A 16,825-nucleotide genomic window follows, 5' to 3' on the forward strand; every position below is an offset into this window, starting at 1 on the left:
TGATTGCAGAAACTGATCCCTATGCTACGCTCTACCTACAACCAGCAGAGATCACCCAGTGGCAGCACACCTTGATGAGCCTTGTCTTGACGGTTACAAAGCAGACAATAGCAAAGGCTTGCTTGTCTAATACATTATTGATATCTGAAGTTCACTCTCGCATGCAATGGGTCCTAGTCAACGAAAAAGCTTACGACTAAATTGCAAGGAACCATGGCAATATTTTAGAGTTTGGGACCCCTGGGTGTCTTATTTTCTTCTTCTTGTCCTCTAAATTGGCTTTAGTCTCTGGGCTGGACTGAGGTCACCCCCGACAGTCTCTACCCAAACTCTCCTTTCTTCTCCCCTTTTTTCTGCCCCTCACTTTGATCCTTTTCTTCTCCTTTCCTTCCTTTATACTTTCTACCTTTTCTATACATTGCTCATTGGCAATACTCTCGCTGGGACCAGATCCCTACACAGGATCCTTGTGATAGCAACTCTAACATGGTCTGATACCATCAATATATACCTGTTTGTTTTTACTCTTTATACAAATGTTTACAAAGTTGACAAGCCTTCTTTTGCATTGTATTTGTTCAAGCGTGCTTCCGTGCGCAGAGCTGTGTATCTACAAACCTACAAATCTACAAACCTTCATTATTTATACCTGAAGCGACTTGCTGTATTTCTCCCTGTTTGATTAAAATCGATAAAAACATATTGAACAAGAATAGTTTAGATTTGATTCATGTTTTGGGACCTAAAAAGTATACACTATAACTTCAATGGCATTCCAGTATTATGCTGCGTACACACAAGCGGATTTTCCGTTGGAAAAATCTTCGGATGTTTTTTTCGACGGAATTCCGCTCAAGCTTGGCTTGCATACACACACGGTCACTCAAAAGTTGGCTGAACTTTCCACCGTCAAGAACGCGGTGATGTACAACACTACAGCGAGCCGAGAAAATGAAGTTCAATGCTTCTGAGCATGCGTCGAAATTTTTCCGAGCATGCGTCGAGTTGTTTCCGAGCATGCGTAGGAATTTTGCACGTCAGAATTGGTACAGACGATTGGAATTTCCGATCTGAACTTTTTCCGACCAAAGAATTGAGAACCTGCTCTCAATCTTTTGCTGGCTTAAATTCCGCCAGCAGAAGTCCGATGGAGCATACACACGGTTGCGTTTTCCGTCCAAAAGCTCTCATCGGACTTTTGCTGGCAGAATTTCCGATAGCATGTACGCGGCATTAGTCCATAGGGTTCAATTTTGAGTTGGTCCACCCTTTGCAGCTACAGAGCCTTGAAAAAAAAAAATCATACGCCTCGAAATTTTCCACATTTTGTCATGTTACAACCAAAAACGTAGGTGTATTTTATTGGGATTTTATGTGATTGACCAACACAAAGTGGCACACAATTGTGAAGTGGAAGGAAAATTATAAATGGTTTTAAATTTTTTTTTACAAATAAGTGTATGAAAAGTGTGGCATGCATTTGTATTCAGCCCCCTTTACTCTGATACCCCTAACTAGGTGGAATCAATTGCCATTGGAAGTCACCTAATTGGTAAATAGAGTTCACCTGTGTGTAATTTATTCTCAGTATAAATACAGCTGTTCTCTGAAGCCCTCAGAGGTTTGTTAGAGAACCTTAGTAAACAAACAGAATCATGAAGGCCAAGTAACACACTAGACAGGTCAGGGATCAAGTTGTGGAGAGGTTTAAAGCAGAGGTTTTAAAAAAATATCTCAAGCTTTGAACATCTCATAATCCATCATCCAAATATGGAAAAAAATATGGCACACCTTCATACCTACCAAGACATGGCCAGGCAAGGAGAGTATTAACCAGAGACGCAGCCAAGAGGCCCATGTTAACTCTGGAGGAGCTGCAGAGATCCACAGCTTAGTTGGGAGAATATGTCCACAGGACAACTATTCGTCATGCACCCCATAAATCTGGCCTTTATGGAAGAGTGGCAAGAAGAAAGCCATTGTTGAAAGAAAACCATAAGAAGTTCTGTTTGCAGTTTGCGAGAAGCCATGTGGGGGACACAGCAAACATGTGGAAGAAGGTGCTCTGGTCAAATGAGACCAAAATTTAACTTTTTGGCCTACAAGCAAAAAGCTGTGTGGCAGAAAACTAACGCTGCATATCATCCTGAACACACCACCCCCACCGTGAAACATGGTGGTGGCAGCATCATATTGTGGGATGTTTTTCTTCCGCAGGGACAGGGAAGCTGGTCAGAATTGATGGGAGGATGGATGGAGCCAAATATAGAAAAATCTTAGAAGAAAACCTATTAGAGTCTACAAAGGACTTGAGACTGGGTCAGAGGTTCACCTTCCAGCAGAACAACGACCCTAACCATACAGCCAGAGCTACAATGGAATGATTTAGATCAAAGAATATTCATGTGTTAGAATGGCCCAGTCAAAGTCCAGACCTAAATCCGATTGGGAATCTGTGGCAAGACTTGAAAATTGCTGTTTACAGATGCTCTCCATCCAATCTGACAGAGCTTGAGCTATTTTGCAAAGAAGAATGGGCAAAAATGTCACTCTCTAGATGTGCAAAGCTGGTAGAGACACACCCAAAAAGACTTGCAGCTGTAATTGCAGTGAAACGTGGGTCTACAAAGTATTGACTCGGGGGACTGAATACAAATGCACCCCACACTTTTCACATATTTTATTGGTAAAAAAAAATTAAAAGCATTTATGATTTTCCTTTCACTTTACAATTATGTGCTACATTGTGTTGGTCTATCACCAAAAATCCCAATAAAATACAATTACATTTTTGGTTGTAACATGACAAAATGTGGAAAATTTCAAGGGGTATGAGTACTTTTTTTTAGGGCAGCTCTTCTGGGAAGGCTGTCCATGAGGTTTAGGAATGTGTCTACGGGAATGTTCTAGAAGTGCATTTGTGAGGTCAGGCACTGATGTTGGACGAGAAGGCCTGTCTCGCAGTCTCCGCTCCAATTCATCCCAAAGGTGTTCTATTGGGTTGAGGTCAGGACTCTGGGCAGGCCAGTCAAGTTCCTCCACCCAATCACTCAAACATGTCTTTATAGACCTTGCTTTTTGCACTGATGCACAGTCGTGTTGGAACAGGAAGGGGTCATCCTCAAACTGTTCCCACAAAGTTGGGACTATGAAATTGTCCAAAATGTCTTGGTATACTGATGCCTTAAGAGTTCTCTTCTCTGGAACTAAGGGGCCAAGCCCAACCCCTGAAAAACAACCCCACACCATAATCCCCCCTCCACCAAATGATTTGGACCAGTGCACAAAGCAAGGTCCGTAAAGACATAGATGAGCAAATTTGGGGTGGAGGAACTTGACTGGCCTGCACCTGAACTTGACTAGGTACCCCCTACTCATTCACTTGGGGAGCACCAGGATCTGGGTTCCCCCAGGGTTGTAGGGAAAAGGTCCGTGTCCCCATCATCGTGGGGACAAGGTACTTGTGGCGGGTAGCCCCCTGCCCTAAATCGCCTCCCCATGTTGAGGGCATTTGGCTTGGTGTGGTTCAGGAGGGGCGCTCGCTCCTCTTCCACCTTTCCTAGCCTGCCGAGCTGCATGCTCAGATAAGGGGCTGCTATGGATTTTGGAGGAGAACCCGCAGTGTCTTTATTTTGGTGTGGAGTTCCCCTCAAAATCTGTACCAGACCCAGTCCTGGTATTGATTGGGGAGGGACACTTATGCAGTTTTAAAGTTTTGTTAAGGACGCAACTAGGGCTGAAACAACTAATCGATTAATCGATTATGAAATTAATTGATTACTATTTTCATAATCGATTAATCGGCCAGTAACATAATGGGGTTAAAAAAAAAGTAAAATGAGCCCTTTATAGTACAAAAATATAATCACTACTGTAAATATTACTTTCACTGTTCTACAGTGAAAAATGTAACCCCTTCTAGTAGTGATTATCTGCTTTTTTTGTACTATAAAGGGCTAATTTTAGTCTTTTTAGCCACATTATGTTGCTACACGTCTTAGGCCTGGTTCACACCTATATGTTTATTGGTGCTTTTTGCAGAAACGCACTACAGTTCATTTACATGGTTTCCTATGGAACACGTTCACATCTGTGCTTTTTTTCAGCCGCTACATATTTGGAAAGGGTCAGGGACTTTTAACACAAAACGGTGCTTTTTTTGGTTCAATATACTTCAATGGAGAAGCTGCAGAAAATAATGTAATGCGTTTTTGCAGCAATTTGTGTTTTTTAATCTTCCCAAAAAACGCAAATTTCAGTAAAATCACGTGCACAAAAATCAAAACGCACAGCAAAAAGCACTGCATAAACAGATCAAAAGCTAAAACTGCATAGGTGTGTACCGAGCCTTATGCTGGACACGCGGATCAATTTTCAGGTCAGAATATTCATATATTATATATTATGAAAATAATCGTTAGTTGCAGCCCTAGACGCAACAGCCACCCCTGCTCCTACAACCTGCTTTTCACTGCTAAAGGCTGGCACAACAACTGCCGGCACAAAAATTTGAATATGAGCGCTTTTTTATCCAGTGTTTTTCTGTTGTTTTTTTTAAGCTCTTAGGCCGCGTACACACGGGCGGACTGTTCGCCCAACTAAGTTCGTCAAACAATCCGACAAACAGTCCGTTCAAAATTAGCATGAACGGACTTGACCACACACGATGAACGAACAGTCCGCTGAAAACGTGCGTGATGACGTGTACAGCACGTACGACGGGACTAGAAAAACGACGTCCTATACACTGCAATGCAACCTTCGGCTGTGTAAACCCTTTCTGAGCATGCGCGATACTTATTCCGTCCAACTTGCCTACACACGAGCGGACTGTCCGCTGAAACCAAGTTTGGACGGACAAAACCAAGTTTGAACGGACTGTCTTACGGAAATTCCGTAAGACTTTGTTCGTCAGACTGTCCGCTGAAACAGTCCACTGAAGCCCACACACGAGCGGACTGTCCGCTGAAACACTGTTCAGCGGACTAAGTTGGGCGAACAGTCCGCCCGTGTGTACGCGGCCTTAGGCTCGGTTCACACAGCGGGCGGCACGACTTGCAGCGCCGCGACCTGCACACGATCAGCGGCGACTTGCAAAACGACTTCTGTATAGAAGTCAATGCAAGTCGCCGCAAAAGTAGTACAGGAACCTTTTTTGTAAGTCGGAGCGACTTGAGTCGCTCCTATTAGAACGGTTCCGTAGTACAGAACGGAGCGCGACTTGTCAGGCGGCGAAGTCGCCTGGACAAGTCGCCCCTGTGTGAACCGAGCCTTAGTGTGCATGGAGCCTCAGAGTGATTTCTCAACAAAATAAAGCATGGAGACATGGATGGGGAAGTTTGCTTTGAATACAAAAAATGAATTAAATTGCCTTTTCAGTTTCTGGTGCTCAGACACAGTAAGGTTCCGCTTTAGGAGGTAGTCGTGCTTTAGCAGTATTGTTCTCAGGTTCCCTCTAAAGCAGTGTTCGCAAGCTTAAAGGGATTATTTCTACCCAAATATGCAGGCTAATCTGGCTTCCTAATAAATGTAGATAAGTAAACACACTTGTGCATTTCATGCTTTGTGTCATCCTCCCCTGTTAGGAGTGTGTTAACTGTAACCTGAGTAGGAAGGTATAGTCCTCCAGCAAGGTGAGGTCCTCCTTCCTGTCACACCTTGTTGGTGGCAGGTATTTGGTAGGAGTCATTGCTGGAGTTACAGGTAGTGGCTTGTAGATCCGAAGTAAGACGGTGTGCTGCAGAGGGGGAGGAGAGGCCGCTGTGGACTCATGGAAGCAATAAGGGAACAGAGGGCATCTACGGGCTGACATTGGCAGGAGTGTGCCGAGGTAAGATGTTTGGTCTTCTGGGCTTTGGGGTTTATGGGAGACGGACATCTGACTGTAAAAAAAAAAGGAAGCAGTAGATGTCAGGTAAAGAGTAGTACATTTTATGACATAGGTCATTCGGGAGGGGCAGGTATACGAAGGACAGAAATGAATAGAAACTGCAGGGAACAGCTTCAGAAAGCCCCAGCTCTATCAGGAACTGAACCTTCTTGTCAGATGGGATCTTGTGGAAAAGAGACAGTAGGATCATAAAGTAATGTAGGATCGATATAACCTTTTATAACCAAAATAATGACTTTAAGATGCTGAAACTTCATGAGATGATCCTGAATTGGACTCTACAGACGTGTTTTTATATTCTGATTGCTTTTATCATTTTGTTTTTTGGACTGGTTGCCTTTTATTCAGTTCATGACCCAATTGTTGAAGGTGGTGAAGGTGTAATTTACGGTACTGGTTGCAAAAGTCGCAAGGCCAGGCCAGCTTGGGTGAAGAGCACCCTACAGCCAGAGTTTGACTTTTTATAAAAACTGTTAAATAAGGAAAAGATTAGGGGTGCCCATGGACCACCCTGCATTTTTAGAAATCCAGACGCAATCTGACTACCCTCAGGCTTCAACGTTGCATGGTGCGGGCATAAACACAAATTAACTCAGATGACCCTATAGAAATGTTTTTGCATTCTGATTGATTTTCTCCTTTTGTTTTCTGTACTGGTTGCCTTTAGTTCATTTTACTATCCAGTTGCTAAAGTTACTTCCATTCAGAGCCGGTTCACACAGGGGCGATCCGTCAGGCAACTTAGCCGCCTGACAAGTCGCGTCCCGTTCTGTGCAATGGAACCGTTCTAATCGGTCGCTCCGACTTAGAAAAAGGTTCCTGTACAACTTTTGGGGCGACTTGCATTGACTTCTATACAGAAGTCATTTTGCAAGCCGCCGCTAAAGTCGGATCCCGGTCACCTGAGGCAGTCGCGCTTCAAGTCGTGTTGCCTCCAGTGTGAACCGACTCTTACTTTACTTTAATTTTACCCAGTTTCTTTTATTTACTGTCCTGTTTGCAAAAGTTGCAAGACCTGGCCAGCATAGGAGAACGCCAGCCTACAGCCAGAGGGACAGAGGTTGAATTTTCTGAAAAAAACAGGCTTATTTAATAAAGAAAGACTTAGGGGTGCCGTGAACCTCCAAGGGTGTTTAGAAATGCAGATGCAATTTGACTCCCCTCAGGCATCAACGTTGGTACCGACCTAAACACAATTGATTGGATAAGCTGAGCATTCATATTTTATTTAATAGTGGTGGAAGGGTAGGAGTAATGCAGTGTAGGAAGAGGTTGCTAGTAATAAATATTTTAGTGGTGGCGTGGGAATGACAGTAACAACTGGAACGTGTTTTACGAAACTTAGAATTTGCATTCCACCAGGAGTCACATGACCTGGCCAGCATAGGAGAACGCCAGCCTACAGCCAGGGGGCCAGAGAGTCAGAGGTTGACTTTGCTGAAAACTGGGTTTATTTAATAAAGATAAACTTAGAGGTACCCATAGACCTCCAAGGGTGTTAAGAAACGCAGATACAATGCGGTTCATTTACTAAAACCGGAGAGTGCAAAATCTGGTTCAGCTCTGCATGGTGGCCAATCAGCTTCTAATTTCAGCTTGTTCAGTTAAGCTTTGACAAAAAACCTGGAAGCTGATTGGTTTCTATGCAGAGCTGCACCAGATTTTGCACTTTCCAGTTTTAGCAAATCAACCAACCAATTTGTCTATCATCCAATGTTGTATGGGGCAGACCTAAACACAATCGATTGGATCGGCTGAGGATTCGTGTTTAATTCTACTACTGGGTGGAGGGGGAGGAGTAGTGAAGTGCAGGAAGATGTTGCCAGTACCAAATATTCCCATGGTGGTAGGGGAACAACCACCACCACGGTGGCACAGTGGTGTAGTGGTTAGATCACCTAGCAGTAAGAAGGGTCACTGGTTTGAATCCCAACCATGGCACTACCTGCCTGGAGTTTGCATGTTCTCCCTGTGCCTGTGTGGGTTTCCTCCGGGTACTCCAGTTTCCTCCCACGCTCCAAAGACATGCAGGAAGGTTAATTGGCTTCTGTCCAAAATTGGCCCTAGTATATGAATGGGGACCTTAGACTGTGAGCTCCTTGAGGGTAGGGACCAATGTGAGTGTGCAATGTACAGGGATAGGGGTGGACACCCACTCAGGTTGAACTGGATGGACTAGTGTCTTTATTCAACCTTACTAACTATGAAACTATGTAGTAGAAGCTTGAACGTGGTTTTTCCTAAATGTATAATTGGCACCTAAGAGTGGTCGGTCTACGTGCATCTGTTCACTCATAAATAAGAGGTTGTTGGCAAATACAGCCAACAGTCAGGTGACTTTCCAATCATGTGACCGCTGTGACAGCCAATCACAGCAGTCACATGACCCGAATGCCTGCCCCAGCCTCCCAGCATTTAGAATCCTTAAGGGGCCAGAGAGCGGTCGGTTTGATGGGGTTAAAACAAAAGATGTTCCAAAGAAAATCTATACATGTATGGCCAGCATGAGAATCAGGTTATCGAGCATTTTTTGGAGCAGAATTGCATGTTTTTGCAGCTTTGTCCAGAATTTATGTACTTGTTTGAGCGACAGGAGTTTTGCTACAAGCAGCAGGAGGCTCAGATGGGAACAGAGGCTCTTAAAGCAGAGTTCCACCCAAAAGTAGAACTTCCGCTTAACTGCTTCCTCCCCCCTCTGGTGTCACATTTGGCACCTTTCAGGGGAGAGGCGGGAACAGCGACCTGTTTTTGACTCCCCACTTCTGGGAGACCAAGCCGTGGCCCGATCTCCCTGAATTTTGGCCCCTCCTCCTTCCTCCGCCACTGGGCCAATCAGAAAGCGCGCTTCGCATATGCGCAGTAGGGAACTGAACATGAAGAAGAGAGGCTTCCCTTGCCTGGAATGGCGGTGGCTGCACCCGACAGTCGATCCAAAGATCAGCTGGGACGCCAACATTGAGGGCTCCCTGGACAAATAAGTGTTCATATAGTAAAAGCCAGCAGCTACAGTATTTGTAGCTGCTGTCTTTTAATTTATTTCCCCAAGGCGGAACTCCGCTTTAAAAACAATTAGGTTTTTGTTAGTTGTGCATTTTTGAGCTTCGAGCTACAAACTACAAAATGCTCAAGTGTGAACGGGGCCTAAACCTTGCAGTGCAGGTGGAGCCCCAATGCAAGGGATCTTTTTATTTTTTTGCTTGGAGCTAGGTTTTACATTTCCCTTTCTTACCTATAATTGGAAATAACTGTTAGGATGGAGCTGATTGCTATGGGCCACGTTTCCTGTCACCTGGTTATAGAGCCCCGCTGTGCCTTACTGCTGCGGATGCAGAGCAACATGCTAGCCAAACCACCTTTTTAGATGGTTGAAGCGTGCCGCCATTGATGTGGATATAAATAGCTGGACTGAAAAAGATGATTCACCTCCGTGGTCACTGAGAGGGGCAAGAGCGTGTAGATGAAACAATTCATCTGTTCATGTGAGATTCACTTCCTGATTCCCAGCATGAAGTATAGACCTGTGGCTGCATTTAGGGTAAGCGTGCAATTAAAACGACACGCATGCATTGTCTGGAATAAACGAGGTTGTATCAAGATAATTGTATAGACTTAAAAGGCAATTTGCTTACAAACTTATCTCTTGTGTGTAAGCTACTAAATGTTATAGCCTGTCTCCATAAAGATACTAGGGTTGGTATCATCTCATTAAGATTACATAGTAACCAAACAAGGTTCCTTTTTTTTTTTTTTTTTTTTTTTTTTTTTAAGCTGATATTTAAAGCAAGCTAATTAAAGATTTAGCTGCACAGGCGATTGTTCACTTGTCTCTCCTCTCATGGGGTATTATGGCAGGAGTATGAAAATGGGAATAGTCATTCTGATTAAAGTTGGCCCTATATACGGGATCCAAGTGCGCTTAATTATGTGCTAGCTAGTGCTAACCCTAAGCCCTTGTACACACGGTCGGACATTCCGACAACAAAATCCGTCGGATTTTTTTCCAACAGATTTTGTCCAAAACTGGTGTTGCATACACACGGTGGGACAAAGTTGTCGGAAAATCCGATCGTTCGGAACATGATGACGTTCGGTGGTTACAACGGGACTACGTTCAGGCTAGTAGCCAATCGCTTTGGTCTTGTAATTTGATCTGAGCATGCGTGGCACTTTGTCCGATCGGAATTCTCTACAAACAGAGCATGTTGTGGGAAAATTTTATATCCAGCTCTCAAACTTTGATGGTCGGACATTCCGACGGAAACAGTCCGATGGAGCCCACACACGGTCGGATTATCCGACAACACGGTCCGAACAGACATTTTCCAGTGGAATTTCCGACCGTGTGTACAAGGGCTAAGGCCTCATACACACTATATAAGCCCTTGTACACGCAGTCGGACATTCCGACGGAAAATGTCCGATCGGACCGTGTTGTCGGATAATCCGACTGTGTGTGGGCTCCATCAGACTGTTTCCGTCGGAATATCCGACGGACATAGTTTTAGAGCTGGGCTATAAAATTTTCCGACAACATGATCCGATCAGACTTTGTCCGATCGTTTGTAGAGAATTCCGATCGGACAAAGTGCCACGCATGCTCAGATCAAATTCCTAGACCAAAGCTATTGGCTACTAGCCTGAACGTAGTCCCGTCCTAACTAAATAACGCCATCACGTTACGTACGATCGGATTTTCCGATAACTTTGTCCGACCGTGTGTATGCAACACAAGTTTCGGACAAAATCTGATGAATTTTGTTGTCGGAATGTCCGACCGTGTGTACAAGGACTATGATTTTCTGAAGATTTTTATCTTCAGATTTAACAAAACCATATAATAAGAGTTTCAATTTGTATGCAGTCAGGCAGGCTTAAGTCTAGGTTCACGCTTTTTATTTATTTATTTATTTATTTTTTGTGCGTTTTGCAGTTTGCAGAAACGCACTACAGTCACTTTAACATGGTTTCCTACAGTACACATTCAGATCTATGTGTTTTTCAGTTGGTGCGTTTTTTTGGAAGGGGGTCAGGGACTTTTTTTCCCGAAGCAGATTGCTTTTGCGGGTAATAGACTTCAATGGACCCGCACCAAAAGTGTTGCATTATTGATCCATTTTTACATGCGTTTTTGCTTTATTTTAATCTCCATAACAAACTGTGTATAGCTGGTTGTTGGAAAGCTGGCTGCCGTGTCCTTTAATTGATTAATTATCAGCTGTCAGGGAGGTTCCCCCCCTGACAGCTGAATGTAAAAACAAAAATTGTCATAAATTGAAAAATCTGCAAAACAACTGTGTGGGTGACCCCCCCCAATCCATACCAGGCCATTTTGGGTCTGGTATGTATTTTGAGGAAAGTCGCACACCAAATTTTTTTTTTTGAAATTGGGTTCCTTGGAAAATCCATACCAGATCCTTATCCAAGTATGCAGCCCGGCAGGTCAGGAAGGGTACGTCCCCCTCCCCCCCGAATAATACCGGGCAGCGTACTCTCAACATGGGGGGTGCTTTGGGGCAGAGGGACATTTTGACGGGGAGAAGGGCCTCATCCCCACAACCAGGGGTGGTGCTTTGGGGCAGAGGGACATGTTCACAGGGACAACGGCCTCTTCACCACAACCCTGGCCAGTGGTTGTGGGGGTCTGCGTGCAGGTGGCTTATTCAGAATCTGGACTCCCCCCAGATCCCCCCCAATTCACCAACAAAGTGTAAAATGTGAGTAAAGACACAACACGAGTTTTTGACAAGCCCTTTATTAAAAAAAGAAAAATGTCCCCCCTCTCTTTTTGCCCCTCTGCCTTAATTGTTTCAACTTTTCACTTTTGGAACCTGGCACTCTAAAATCATTCTTGTTTTGGTGTCTTCTATAAAAATTTTAGAATTTGTGGCTTAAAATGAATCTGTTTTAGAGACGTGTTTTAAATGTAAAAAGCATGTTTTAAACTAGTTCAGAGATGACATAATAGTGATTGCAGTAGAGCGTGGTCCTGTGGGATATATGGGGAACATGCTTGGCCAAGGATTCGCTTGTTCAGCAGTGAAGTATCCCTGAAAATTATAATGTTGGCAACTCTGCTATGGGGCAATAGAGACGGCCTCAGATAACCTTAGAAGAAAAGTATGGAGGGGGGGAAAAAAAAAAAGTTTAGTGTCTACTCATTGAGCTTTTTGAATTATATCCATGTTTAAAGTAAATTTTGATGGGATTTTATACCTAATCTTATAATTGTGATTGTGTGTAGAGATCTGAAGACTAGCCATTATAGGGGGGGGGGGGTAGACTACTTTTCCCATGATGCTCAACTACACTGCAGAGCATATGAGCATCATGGGAAATATAGTTCCAAAACATCTGGGGTGCCAAGGTTCACCAACATTGCTCTAGAGCAGGGGGTCACCAAACTTTCTAAACAAAGGGCCAGTTTACAGTCCTTCAAATTTTAGGGGGGCTGGACTGTGGCTATTGGGAGTAGAAAAGGTAATTTGTCTCACTGGGAGGAATTGTGCCCCATCTTTGGGGTCATTGGACCCCATAATTGGTGTCACTAGGAGGAATTGTGCCCCAACTTTGGGGTCATTGGACCCCATTATTGGTGTCACTGGGAGGAATTGTGCCCCATCTTTGGTGTCATTATTTCCCATTGTTGGTATCAGTGGATGAAACAGTGCCCCGAAGGCCTCATAAAAGCAAGCAAAGGGTCGCATCTGGCCACCGGGCCGCAGTTTGGAGACCCCTGCTCTTGAGCATTGTTCCAAGCCTGTAAACTCATCCTGCTGGGATGGAAATCAATCTCACCGCCCATGGATAACACACATGGGGAACACCTTGATCATGGAAAGATATATGTACCAACATAGGTGAAGCCCAGGTAGATTCCAAAGAATCTGGTCGCCATGGCTAGACACCCCTGGACTAAGCCCCAGGGAACTGGTGATGTCCAGAATCATGCAAGGTCCTATGGGAGGAGCCCAATAAGCTTGAAATGTTCAACATCAGCTGAAACATATGAGTGCATGTACCTCAGTATATAGTTAGTAAGGTTGAATAAAGTATATTGTGGACCTGAAGGTCGTGAGGACAAGATAAATGTAAAGAGCGCTAAGATGACCACGAAATGTAAATGTAACCATATGCTAATGCATTGCTTGTACATTGGATATTGTTTAAACTTGTTCAATAAACATCTTTTTGATAAAAAAAAAAAAAAAAAAAAATTAAATTTGGTGCAGATCCCTATTTGAATGGAATCCCAGGTTCCAATAAAATATGTAAAATTTTTCCTAACGAAAAAAAACACAGTTGCAATTTCGTTGGAGAAAATTTTTTCCATCCTGCTCCTTTGGAATTTTCTCATCACTACAGACATAAATTTGACCCCACTAAGCAAGAAAAAAGTCTAACAAATGTTTGGAAAATGACAATTGTAGGACAGCATTTTATTGGCATAAAGCTGGCCATACACTGCTCAGATTTCAGATCATTCATGCTGGTTTGGCCAAAATTGGAGCAGTGTATGGTCACTTCTATACTCAACAGAGATTGATCTGTTCAATTGACTTTTGTCAAAGTATGTCAGAAAATTGTCAGTCGAACAGTGACTGCAGGTGGGGTATTCTGACAACCGCCGTCAATGGCTATCAGAATAAAATAGCCTGGCAGGGGGATTTATCCATCTGTGCTGTTTGTGTGTATGGAGGAATCTATTAGTGTATGCCCAGCTCTATAATAGCTGCTTGCAATCAGATGTGCATTTACTACATTTTTGTACTGGGGCCTATGTGGGTGCCATGCCTGGGCTCCTGCAATGCTTTCCCCTGACCTCAGGTCCATACGGAGTTACAGACGTGGGGGGACCTCTACAGACCTCTCTATGAGTCCCATCTGCTGCAAGTGTTACTTGTAGTAAATAAATGTAAAGCATAACAGACTTGGATAACCAGATTTTCCTGGAACATACACCCCAAACCTCTGAAAAGTTTTTTTTTTTTTTTGGAGGGGAGAGGTCTCGGTGTGGGCTTTGAGAAGGATGTTTTAGCCTGCAAAGCATTGCAACCACTATCAGTGGAATTTAGATGCAATGATCTGGCCCATGCAGACTCTTCAGGTCCATATCAAGGTACAGACCTGCAGTTACAAAGCTGCAGGAATATCCATGGGCTGCAAGTGTGGTGATCCATTAAAAATTTCAGTCTCCGCTGCAGTGGAAGATGGTACTTGTAGTTTTTTTCATTCACCACCCGATTATGTAAGTGTAAGGTCTGTGAACTCTGACCATGTTTTATGGTGCACCCTAAGCCCCCGTTCACACAGAATGCAGCTTTGAAATTGTGCGACTTCACTTGAAATTACACAATTTCAAAGCTGCATGTCAGTGCGACTTCAGGTCCGACTTGTGCATGAAGTTGCACAGATGTGAAATCGCCAAAAATAGTGCAGGAACTACTTTTTCAAATTGATGCGGCATCGCAAAGTCACGTCACACCGATTTGAACAGTTCTATTGCCGACGATAGGGTTTGACTTCGCATCGGTATGAATGGAGGCTTAATATGAGTACAACATGAAACATAAAAAAAAAAAAAACTGGACTAATTCTTGGCCATGCATGGCTCTGTGTTTTTTCATCCAGTCAGGGGGCTGAGTGAAAAAAAACTGAACAGATTCCCCCATCCATATTGTATTACGACAGTGGAAAAGTCTGTTGGACTCCTCCGGTGTCAGGATACAATGCAGCCAGTGGCGGCCGGTCCAAGGAGGGACCTACATACAGGACTATGGATTCCAATGGGGGGGGGGAGTGTTTTTTGAAGCATGTGATTAGAGCCAGAGGCTCTAATAGGCTTAAAAAAAAGGTGGGCTCCCACTCAGTTGTGTGAGATAGCGGATAAATATTAGCTATTTTCACACTAAATCTCCTCCCCGCCAATCAGGAAGCGGGTCTGAGACCTGTTTCCGGATTGGTGAAAACGTCAGGCGATCCTATTGGACGCCTAGAGCTTAGGAGGAAGAGAGTGGAGACGCACGTCAGAAGCCACTGGAGGAGCATACACCAGAGCCGCTGCTTGCACCTCACCATCTAGATGGAGCCAGCGCATCTGCTTGCAACCCACCACCTAGATTCGCTAGTGCCTCACCGCCGGGGGAATTGGTAGCGCCGTTCCGCTGGGGTGGGGGGGGGTGTTGGGTTTTTTGTTTGCTCCCAGAAAAAGAAAAAACACCAGCCGCCAATGGCTTCAGTCAACAGGCTAACCAACGTTTTCCAGCAAGCCTGTTTGTGAACAGTCAGTCAGTAGGTCGGCTTCTCTCGAACAGGACCGGCCATAGCTGGATTGAAATTTGGCCTATTCCTGCTTGAACTAGACAAATTTTAATCCATCTATGGCTAGCACGCTGCATGAAAAAAACTGAACTGATTCCCCCATCCAAACATTCGAATTAGATGGGAGAATCCTCCTCGCTGCAAGACTTCCTCGCTATCGGAATGCAATCAGCTGATTGAGCAGCTTCGATCTACCTTGTACAACTACAACGTCCACACATGGATCGAAATACGTCTGGTCCCTGCTGAACCAGACAAATTTCCATCCATCAATGGCCACCTTTTAGCTTTTAAGCCTAGGTTCACACTTGTGCGACTTGGGAACCAATGCGATTACAGCGCCGTTTCCCGCATCGCATCTCTCCCGCAGGCAGCTCACACTGCCCTCTGCGAACCACTGAGGGTGTCAATACAATGTTAAAGGGGTTGTAGACCCTTGAGGTTTTTAACCTTAATGCATTCTATGCATTAAGGTGAAACCCCTTCTGTGCTGCAGCCCCCCAGAGCCCCCCTTTTACTTACCTGAACCCGGTCTTTCCAACGACGGGGATGAGCACAGCAGCTCCAGCCGGGTTCTGATTGGATAGGTTGATAGCAGTGCAGCCATTGGCTCCTGCTGCTGTCATTCAAATCCAATGACGTGGGGGGCGGCGCTGGGTTTTGCTGTCTGTGTCAATAACACAACATACACGGGAGCGTACCCGCACGAGTGCCCCGAGAGAAAGTGGCTCTCCCAACTGAGCACTCAAGAAGAGGAGCAACCAGGAGTGCCGCTGAGGGACCCCAGAAGAGGAGGATTGGGCCACTCTGGGCAAAACCAAATGCACAGAGGAGGCAAGTATGACGTTTAAAAAAAAAAAAAAACCTTCCCATATGCTTTAATGACACCCCCACATTGGTTCACAGATCGCAATGCAAACTGTGAACTTGCACAGGAATCGAATCGCATAGCTGAGAACACCCATGTGATCTGATTTCAGTGCAGGGGAAAGTCCCTGCACTTTTTTTTCCTGCGAATCGAATGCGATTTCAGCCATACAACTGTATGGCTGAACTCGCGCTGCACAGACCTCGCATGTGACCTGCGGTGCGGGTGCGAATCACATGCGATGTCGGAGATCGCAGATGCGCGAACCTAAACTCAATGAGGGATTTAATAGACCTTTTGGCTGTAATAGATCTTCAGATTGTGTGTAGCAGGAATCGGAGCCTGTGTGTATATAATGAGCAGATATGGTCGCCCCCGTCTACATGTGTAACTACAAACTATACACAGAAACAAGGTTTTTAAAACATTAACATACATTGGTAAGATGATTTACAACAGACTGACTGTCTTCAGTGAATATCTAATAGAATAGTCTTTGAAAAGGTTTTAAATTCCTTAACAATAATGAAATTAAGAAGCTTTGTCTCCAAGAGCTAATCTGTCACCTCATTTGTGTAGATGATGTTATCTGGTCAGTCAGGTGACACTGCGGTTAACCTTTCAGTCATTGTCATTTGCATTTGTATGGCTTAGATAAGTTAGACTAGACATAAAGAGGTTGGGGCCAGGGAGCCTGGCACAGGATGTGGTTGTGGATGCGCCACTGCCTGGAGCTCAAATTTTTTTGC

General features: G+C 44.4%; 1 protein-coding gene across 3 annotated transcripts in view; it reads left to right on the forward strand.

Moving 5' to 3' along the window:
• Positions 1-16,825, forward strand: part of LPAR2 (lysophosphatidic acid receptor 2) — a 95,677-nt gene that overhangs the window by 32,311 nt on the left and 46,541 nt on the right. The window contains exon 1 of one of the 3 annotated variants that reach the window (XM_077470120.1): positions 5,603-5,830. The exons of the other annotated variants lie outside the window; for them this stretch is intronic. The gene's annotated coding sequence lies outside the window, so the exon portion shown is untranslated. Of the gene's footprint in view, positions 1-5,602; positions 5,831-16,825 lie in introns of those variants that run through there. 3 annotated transcript variants of the gene reach the window in all.

This window comes from Lithobates pipiens, unplaced genomic scaffold (assembly GCF_037356315.1).
Source record: "Lithobates pipiens isolate NorthernLeopardFrog02 unplaced genomic scaffold, aLitPip1_a1.2 Scaffold_8, whole genome shotgun sequence".
Classification (NCBI taxonomy): domain Eukaryota; kingdom Metazoa; phylum Chordata; class Amphibia; order Anura; family Ranidae; genus Lithobates; species Lithobates pipiens.